Source organism: Sorex fumeus, unplaced genomic scaffold (assembly GCF_029834395.1).
Source record: "Sorex fumeus unplaced genomic scaffold, SorFum_2.1 ptg000171l, whole genome shotgun sequence".
NCBI lineage: Eukaryota > Metazoa > Chordata > Mammalia > Eulipotyphla > Soricidae > Sorex > Sorex fumeus.
The window spans coordinates 189,461-199,088 of NW_026606228.1; positions in this window are offsets into that span (position 1 = coordinate 189,461).

The following is a 9,628-nucleotide window of genomic DNA, read 5'->3' on the forward strand; positions in this document are numbered from 1 at the left end:
TCTGAGGGTACCATGGATATACCCAGCAATTCTGGGGGGGAATATCATGTGGTGTGGGGTATTGAACTCAGAGTCTTGCACACACTAGATATGCAAGTTCCATCATTTGAGCTATTACTACCATGGCCTCTGTACTAAGTACTTTAATAGTTATGAAACATTTGGTTATGTCAATTATGTCAACACTTGAACATTACTCTATTTCATACTTGGTTCATGTAGTTCACTGGTAAATAATTGTTGAAAGAATGCACAAATAGCAAACATTAGTATAGTTTGAATCATTTCATTTCTCTTTGGTTCTTGGGCAACACTCTGCTTATTCATGGCTTATTCCTCGCTCTTTCCTCAGGAATCACTCCTGGAAACCATATGGAATGCCAGGGATCAAACCTGGGTTGGCTGCATGCAAGGCAAACTATCTGCTGTGCTGTTCTCCAGCCCCATATTTGCATCATTTTATTATATATAGCATATTCTTATCAGCATTTTCTGCTACATTTTCTAAAAATAGTATTATATATCAAAATTCATGGTGCAAGGAGAGAATGTGTTCATATTCCTAAATGTATATTACCATTACAAGGCTATAAAGACCATCACTTGATCACTTGATCACTTGACTTCACGTTAATCATTGATTTGCTCGAGCGGGCGCCAGTAACATCTCCATTTGCCCTGTCGCATGGTAGTGTAGCCCAATGGCATCTGTTCACTCTAGGAACACGAAGAGCCTCAAACCAATCGTTCATGATCTCGATGAAGAAATCTGACCATCTGGTAGGTGGGCGGCCACGCGGTCTTTTGACATCCCGTGGAATCCAGTCGGTAACAGCTCTAGTCCAGCGGTCGTCTTTAAATCTCATTACGTGACCAGCCCATCTGATTTTTGACACCTTGGCAAATGAGACAGCATCCCTGATTCTTGATCGTCGACGGAGGTCGGAACTCCGGATTCTTTTTCTCATTTGAGTGAAACGTAATATTCCAAGCATAGCTCTTTCAATTCCTCTTTGGGAGACCCGAATAGCGTTCTCATCCTGTTTGCGTAGGGCCCAGGTCTCTGAGGCGTATGTTAATGCAGGAAGAACAGTGGAATCAAAGAGATGTGCCTGGAGAGGGAGGTTCTTCGTCTCTTAGCTATTTCTTTGATGCTCTTGAAGGTGTTCCAAGCTGCTCTCTTCCTCCTGCGCAGCTCAGGTGCCAGGTCATTTGTCACATTGACTTCTCGACCTAGGTACACATAGCTGTTGCATTCAGAGATGGTCATTCCATTGAGAGCGAATGGGGCGTCAGGAACGAGACTGTTTCTCATAAATATTGTCTTTGTAAGATTCAGCTGTAGTCCGACCTTTCCACACTCATGGTCGAAGTCGGCCAGCATTTGTGCCGCTTGGCTAATGTTTGGTGTATTAAAACATTGACATTAGCAAAGCGGAGGTGGTGTAGTTGCCGACTGTCTATCTTCACTCGCATACCTTCCCATTCCAGTCATCGCATGGTGTTCCCGAGGGTGGCACTTAAGAGTTTCGGTGAAATGGTATCACCCTGCCGAACCCCTCTCTTGACATGGATGCTCACTTCCTTGTAGAATGGTGAGATCCTGGTAGTGAATCCGTAATAGAGCTCACGGAGGATCTTGATGTATTGAGCTTGAATGCCCTGATTGGCTACGACTTCAATGACCGCTTCCATCTCAACAGAATCAAAAGCCTTCTTTAAATCAATGAACGTTAGACAGAGCGGCATCTTGAACTCCCGAGAAACCTCAATGAGCTTGGTTATCATGTGGCTATGGTCGATGGTGCTGAATCCTTTGTGGAACCCGGCTTGCTTACATGGTTGTCCTTCATCTAGTGTTCTGCCAATCCTATTTAGGATGATTCGAGTGAACAACTTTTAGATGACAGACAATAGGCAGATCAGGCGATAGTTGCCAATGTCGTGGATGTCTCCCTTCTTGTACAGTAGTACAGTCCTGCTGGTTTTCCATTGGGCCGGAACCTTGCATTCAGACAGGTAGCGTGTGTAGAGCCGAGCCAGCGTATTGATGAGTACTGATGGCAGGTTCTTCAGGTGTTCAGGTCTGACCTTGTCTAGGCCGGGTGCTGTTCGTTTCTTTACTGACGAAATGGCGTGTCAGATTTCAGAAGGGAGAACATTGGGAACGACATATCCATCCAGCGGAATTTGGTATGTCGGCAAGTGGACATGGCTATCGAAGAGATTTGAGTAGAAGTCATGGTTAATCTTCTCCATTGCCGTTCTGGAAGATGTGATAGATCCATCAGGACGTAAGAGGGCAGTCATCTTGGTCTTGCAGTTGGCGAAGGACAGGCGGGTGTTACGAATGCTTTTCCTGGCTTCTGCCCACCCTACCCCTACCGGGACCAGATAAATACCTCACTGGCAGACCTCCACTACCGACACTACCTCCACTACCCAGCCGCCGCCACATTCCAGGACGCTTTCTGGACCCGAGCGGCCGCTTCGCTACACATTATAAGACACTAAATACCCATCTTCCAGAATTGCCATACCATATTTTATAGGGTTCAAATATGGTAACACCAACAAGGGTGATTAGAGGTCGCCCCAAAAGCCTCTATCCCTCTCGGAAAGCCTGGAAAGCTACTGAGAGTACTCCCTCTGCACGGCAGAGCCTCAAAAGCTATCCGTTGTGTATTGGATATTTCAAAACCAGTAATTACAATGGGTCTCATTCCCCTGACACTGAAGGCTTCACCAATATGGCAGCATTGAGAAGGATGAGAAAGAAGAGGCCGATAAAATATCAAGGCAGAACTAGGCTGCCACAACGAAGGAATACAAAAATGATCATCTGTACTTTCAATGCACTTATGCTAGCATCAGATACATCCATCGAGGACCTGATGATACAAGCGCAAAAGATCAAGTACGACATCTTTGGTCTGACCGAGACAAGAAGGCACCAATCTCATCGTGCCATTTTCGACATTGGAGAAGAACTTTTCCTCGGAACATGCGATAAAAGAGGTGTCGGAGGCGTCGGTGTCCTTGTCAACACAAACTTGGCCATGAGCATTGATTCATTTGAATGCCTAACAACCCGAATAGGATGTTTTCATTTGAATAGCTGTGGCTCTCTGCCGGCAGTTTCTATCTTCGTTGTCTATGCACCAACATCTAATTATGATGAAGGAGAAATTGAGAAGTTCTACATGGAGCTGGAGAAGTTCTATAAAGAAGACCACACCTTCTACAAGATCATTGTAAAGACCATACTAATTTAAATGTAATGTCTGTCACATGATGGTTTAATTTCTATTCTTTAGTTATTCATATTGTTTAAATAAGAGCGATTTGGAAAGTAAATTAGAGAGAGAGAGTGGAGAGAGATGTTACAGTTTTTCAAGAGACAAACAGATGAAAGAAAAACATCATTATTACTAAGGAATACCTCTGTTGCGTCACATCAGGGGTAGGGTTGCTTTGTGCACTGGGCACCTGCAGTTTTAGAAGTGAACTCCACACTTCCTGCTGTCTTTGTAGGCTTTCAGAGAGCTGATGCAGCACAGGGCATGGAGATGTTGATGAATTAGTATGAATTGGGGCCTGGTTAGCAATGTGATTTGCATATCTGTGATCTGGGGCTGTGCATTCCATATCTTTACCTCTTTGTCCTAGAGAACATAATTGGTTCAATGGTTGAGTTAAGCAATAAACCTTTAATCTGAAATGGTTTGGTAATAGAAGCAATTGTGTTTTTGAAAAATAACATATTTTGAAATAGTTTAAAAGTCACAAAGCAGAGTACAAAGAACTTTCACATTCCTTTCCATAATTTCTTAACTGTTAATATTTCACAGGGTTTGCTCACTTGTTCTCTTTCTCACCAATCCCCAGACCCCTTTGAAATTTTGCAAACAATGCTTCTTTTTCCTTTCTGGTTTAAGTTTCCATTGAGGAACGTGTTTGCATTTAGATGTTTTGTCTATTTCAACCCCTCTAATGTAAAATATTTCTGTCATTTTGGCCTTTCATGCCCTCAAAATGTTAGAAACTGCTGGTTTTACGTTTTAAAAGATGGCTCACATTTCCTTAGGACTAAACTCAGTCACATACTTTCTTTCTTCTTTAAAATATGTTAATAGAGGTGTCTTAGTTTACAATAGCTCGCAATTTGTTAATTTATAATTGCAGAGTACTACATCAGTTTTTGGAGATCTGTCCACATATTTTCTTCGCAGGAGTATACCAGACATGCTGTGGTCTTCTCAGTGTGTCTTGACAGGGCACACAACACAAGACTGTTGTGGCAGTGATAAAGTTAACTTTGATCACCTGGTCATCTCATTGTCTGCAGGTTTCTTCATCACACAGATAACTGTTTTTTCTCTTTGTACTTAATTAATATATATTTATATATTTTGTTTTGTGTCATACCCAACGTAGTTTAGGGGTTACTCCAAGTCAAGAGTGATCATCACTCCTGGCGGTGTTCAGGGCACCAGATGAAATGCTGGGGATTGAACACGGGTCGGTCATGTGCAAAGCAAATGCCACACCCACCGTATCATTTATCCATCCCCCCACTACACTCTATTTAATGAAACAGTGATAAGTATGCATCCAGTTTCAAGGACCGTAACTCTTCGTAGTCAATGGGGAAATTATTGACATCATACCATAAGATCAACATATTGGATAGAATACATTTTTTGGCATCTTTCTTCTGTTTCATTTTTGTGGGGACCAGTGCAGGGACTACTCTTGGTTCAGTAATCAGAGGTTGCTTCTCATATGTTCAGGGGATCATGGGGGTTCCAGTGTTCAAACCTTGGCCTCCCACATGTGAAGCATGTACTTAACTCTGAGCTATCTCTCTTGCTTGTGTAGTGGGCACCTTTGTGACATAGAGCCAACTTCTTCCCTATGTACTTATTCATTGAATTGTTTATATAAATATGGACACACAGATTTCTATTTTATATATTGGTAATAATTCACAACTATCATTGTTTAAATTCCGTTTTGGTTTTGTTTTGGAGGGCCACACCTGGTAATGCTCAGGGATTACTCCTGTATCTACTCCAACAATGAGAATTCTTGTAATTACTATCTTCAACACAATTCACTAATTTTCTCTAAGTGAAGAGTATTCGTTGTATTTCCCTTCTCTTTTCTTTTGTTATAGATAACTTGGGTAGAAGGATGTCTCCTGGTTATGTTGCTCACACAATTTGGTTGCAATATTTGTGGAAGAAGGGGTGTGTGGTAATTTACAGTAAAGATAATTGGGTCGGCACCTTTAACCTCTGTCCATCAGGGTCAGTAGCAAAGAATGAGGTGGTCTGTGGAATATCCAGGTTGCAAGTTAGCCTCAAAAATCCCAAACAAGGGAATAAGCTACCCATTTTTTAAATATTTATTTAATGAAGAAAAAACGACAACTTTTGATACAACTCCAGGATTAAAATTGATTAGATAACAAAGTTGCAATATTAATATCAAAATATATAGAAAATAAATTTATGTGGACATTGTTATATTTGATTGCAAGGTTGGCAGTCCTTGTCTAAGATTTTATTAAGTTTTTGTTGCTTCAGGAGGTGCTGCAGATTTTTGCAAATCCAGACACTTCCAGATCTATGGTCTGGGCCAAAGAGTCAACAAGGCGGCAGATGTGGGTGGTGCATGGGATTGCTATGACTTCCAGAAATATGGGGGGAGGTGTAGAGAATCTACCCACCTCAACTCTGAAATAAACATCAGAGTTCTCGGCCCCAGCGCTGGTATCTGAAATTATTTGGAGATTGTTGTCTCTAGGGAATAGACATGAGGCGGTGGAGTTGGGTTCATGGAGTAGCTGTAGTGGAGTGGATGGCTGCTGCTGCCAGAGCATTTGGCCTGCCTGCCAGCCTGCTAGGTTTTCAGCAGCTGGGGGGAGGAGATGAGAGAGGAGGCAATTCCATAGGTTTAGCTGCTTGGTGTGCATCTCCTGGGAGATTTAGTTGGGATTTGCTGGAGTAGGGCTGGTGAGTGAGTAGACCTGATGGCAGTCCAAGCTGCCTATTTATTGAACACAAATTTTACTTCCCCATATTAGTGACCAGGCTCCAGACACAGGAGCCATTGTTTCCGTTAACAGTACATTCAGACTTTTAGCAGGTACATGTAGAGCAAGGGCTGGGATATTTACATAGCAGTGGCCATAAGATGATATACAATCAGCAAGCACCTTTATTTATTTATGTATTTAATTTAGTTTTATTTGGGGGCCACAGCTGGTGATGCTCAGGGTTTACTCCTGGCTCTGCTCTCAGGAATCACTCTTAGTGGTACTTGGGAGTCATATAGGATGCTAGGGATTGAACCTGGGTTGGCCACATACAAGACAAATGCCCTACCTGCTGTACATTTGCTCTAACCCCTGCACCTTTATGTATTTTTAAATTTTAATGGAATCACTGTGAATTAAAAAGCTATAAAGTTATGCATGATTGAGTTTCAGGTGTACAATCTTCCAACACCAAACCTTTCACCGGTGTCCCCAGTTTCCCTCCTGCCTTCTAGTCAGCCTCTATGAGAGGCATTTCTTTTTCTTTTCCCTATTATGCAGTGTTTTACAATATTGTTACTTATAGGGTATCATGCATATCACTTTACCTCCTTTTAGCACCTATGCATTATCCAGAGTAATCACTTCCCTTTATCATTGTTGTGGTGATCCCTTCCCTGACTTATGTCACTCCTCTACCCCAACGACAAGCAACAAGCTTTTTGCTAGGGACAAGTTAACCCCCTCTTCATTTCTATCACCGTCGTACATTAGTTAACCCCCTACTATGCATTACAAAGATGTTCATGATGGGTTTCAGTCATATAATGTTCCAACACCTATCCCTCTACCAGTGTAATTTACCTCCCACCCTCCCAAATCAGCCCACACCCTTGCCTCCCTTTATAGCAGGTACCTCTCTTCTCTCTCTCTCTCTCTCTCTCTCCCTCTCTCTCTCTTTCTCTCTCTCATTTTAGGTATTATGGTTTTCAATAAAGATGCTGAAAGGCTATCCTGTATTTTGCTTGGGTGCAAGTTTGCAGTCCTAATTATAAACTAAACTTATTTTACTCAGCAGACTATCACAACCTTGAGGTTATTATTAAAGGGATGATTTCCCATAAGGCTGCACTTTAGTTGGAATATTCACACAAACTTGGCTGCAGCACATTGGAATTTTATGCTTTGATGCGGTGTTGGAGATCTAGAACACTAATGTTCAGGATCACACATGTGGCCTCATGCTTTGCCACTAAGCTATCCAGAAAGTCCCCTGAAGAAGTATAATAGGGGGGTGGTCAAGTCATTTCAGGGAGTATATCGCAAAGAAGTGTGTAGTTTCCTTCTGGATTCTTTTCAGACTGGCCAATTATTCAAATTACCATTAGATAGGCTGGTAGGAGAAAAAGAAAACAATTGAATATTCATATGGTGGAATTACATAGAAATAAGGATTTCAAAATTAACTATGGGAAAATACAGTGTGTATATTTTGAGCTTAGGAAGGGAGTGCCTGGGACTTCAAGCAAAAAGTAGAGGATGCTTATAACTAGGAGAAGGTGACTCATGACAAATATCAGATGCTTTGTAACTGCAAATTTGTTTGTATGGCCACAGATATAAGTTTTTCCTATAGAAAGATTATTAGCTTACCCCTATTGCGTCACTGCCACTGTATATGGTTCCCAAGCACCACCAGGAGAGACTCCTGAGTACCACTAGGTGTGGCTCAACGTCCCCATCTTTAAAATTTTTAATTTTTGCAAAATACCAATTTTATTCTTTTAGGTAGTTAAGGAACTGGTAAAAATTTCTCATGAGCCAATATGGCTTTGACTAACTTCAGGTTGAAATAATTCATATGTCAAAGTGATATATCTTGGAAAGGACCTGTTTTGAATATTTTGGGGAGGTCTATGCTTCAATATGATAGCAAAATTTTGTTTGATTTCTATTGTATTCTTTTTAGTTACAGGAGGATTCTCAAACAAAATTAGCCCTGTCTTCAGAAAAAGAATCACTAAGCAACACCCTCAACCATAAGTATATTTTCTTCAGTAAATAAAGAGTGCCCTCAATTGCATAAGAGACTGTCCCCCAGGATTATTCCAGAGTTTTTTTGAGGGGAGAGTATCACCCACCTTGGGAAGCATTGCCATCAGCAGGTATACCAGTTCTATATTTGGAGGGGGCACACAAAACCATGGTGGGGGCTTACTCCTGGCTCTGTGCTTACGTATCACTCCTGATGGGTTCAGGAGATCATATGGAGTGCTGGAGATCAACACCAGCTTGATTAAATCAGTCCAAGTTATTCAAACACTTTATTTATTGATTCAAGTTGATTCGAGATGATTCAATGCAGGTACTCTACCCTCTGTTCTATCTCTCCAGCCCGCGATCACTTCTATATTTATTATTTTATGCTTTTTTGCGTCATACCCCTTTATTTATTATTTTATGCTTTTTTGCGTCACACCCAGAGATGCTCAGGGGTTATGTCTGGTTCTGCATGAAGGAATTACCCCTGGTGATGCTTTGGGGACCATATGGGATGTTGGGGATTTAATGCCCTACCTGCTGTACTATCCCTCTGGCCCTTGCTTCTGTATTTCTATGTGGCAATTCTCTGCACTGTCATTATGTCAAGCTTGAAACGGAAATTAAGCAATTATATTTTAACAGGATTGAAACTAAAAATTAGAGGTCTAGTGTTATCTGACTTAGAACATCTGCATTAGCTCATTTAAATCATCTTTTAAATGAAAACTTGATGGGTCTGGAATATATCTCAGAGGGCCGAGATCATGCTTTGCATTAGAATGCCCCACGTTTTATTATTAGCATGGTCCACTGAGCACCACTGAGGCCTGAGCTGGAAGTAGCTCCTGAGAACTACCAGTTGTAGGTCAAAATAAATAATACCAATAATAGTAATATATAAAAATGAAAATCTATATTGTAGTTTTCTTACTCAGAACCCTTGGATGACCTTCTGTTCCTTAGGCTAAAACTAAAAATCTCTTATGACCTATGATACCTACCACATTTGATACCCTATTTCTCCAGTGTTGTATCTGTCATTTTTTCTGGGTTAAATTAACTTTCTAAAGTTATCTTTTCTTTTTCTGTTTGTAATATGTATAACTATCCAAACACTTTTATATTATCTCCATAAACATAGTTCAGTTTTATCAAAGATATCATATAGTTAGAACCACGAAGCACAGACCTTTTGAGAATTGGCTTATTTGACTTAACAATGTGTCTATAGCCTCCTCTCACTTGTTTCATGGCTTGATAGCTCCTTTTGTGCCTAATTTTTTTGGCCACACTGCATGGTTTTCAGGGGTTGCTCCCAGCTCAGTGCTCAGGTCACTTCCAGTAGGGATTAGGGGACCATGAGGCGCTGGGGATTGAACTCATGTGTCCTGTATGAAAAGCATATGTTTCAGTCTATGAGCTATTTCCCTTGCCCCAACAGCACATTTTATTGCAGGTGCTAAATAATAATCTATGCCCTGGATGCATCAGATCTTATTTCCTTTTATCACCAGAAGCCTAATTTATTATATATTCACTTAT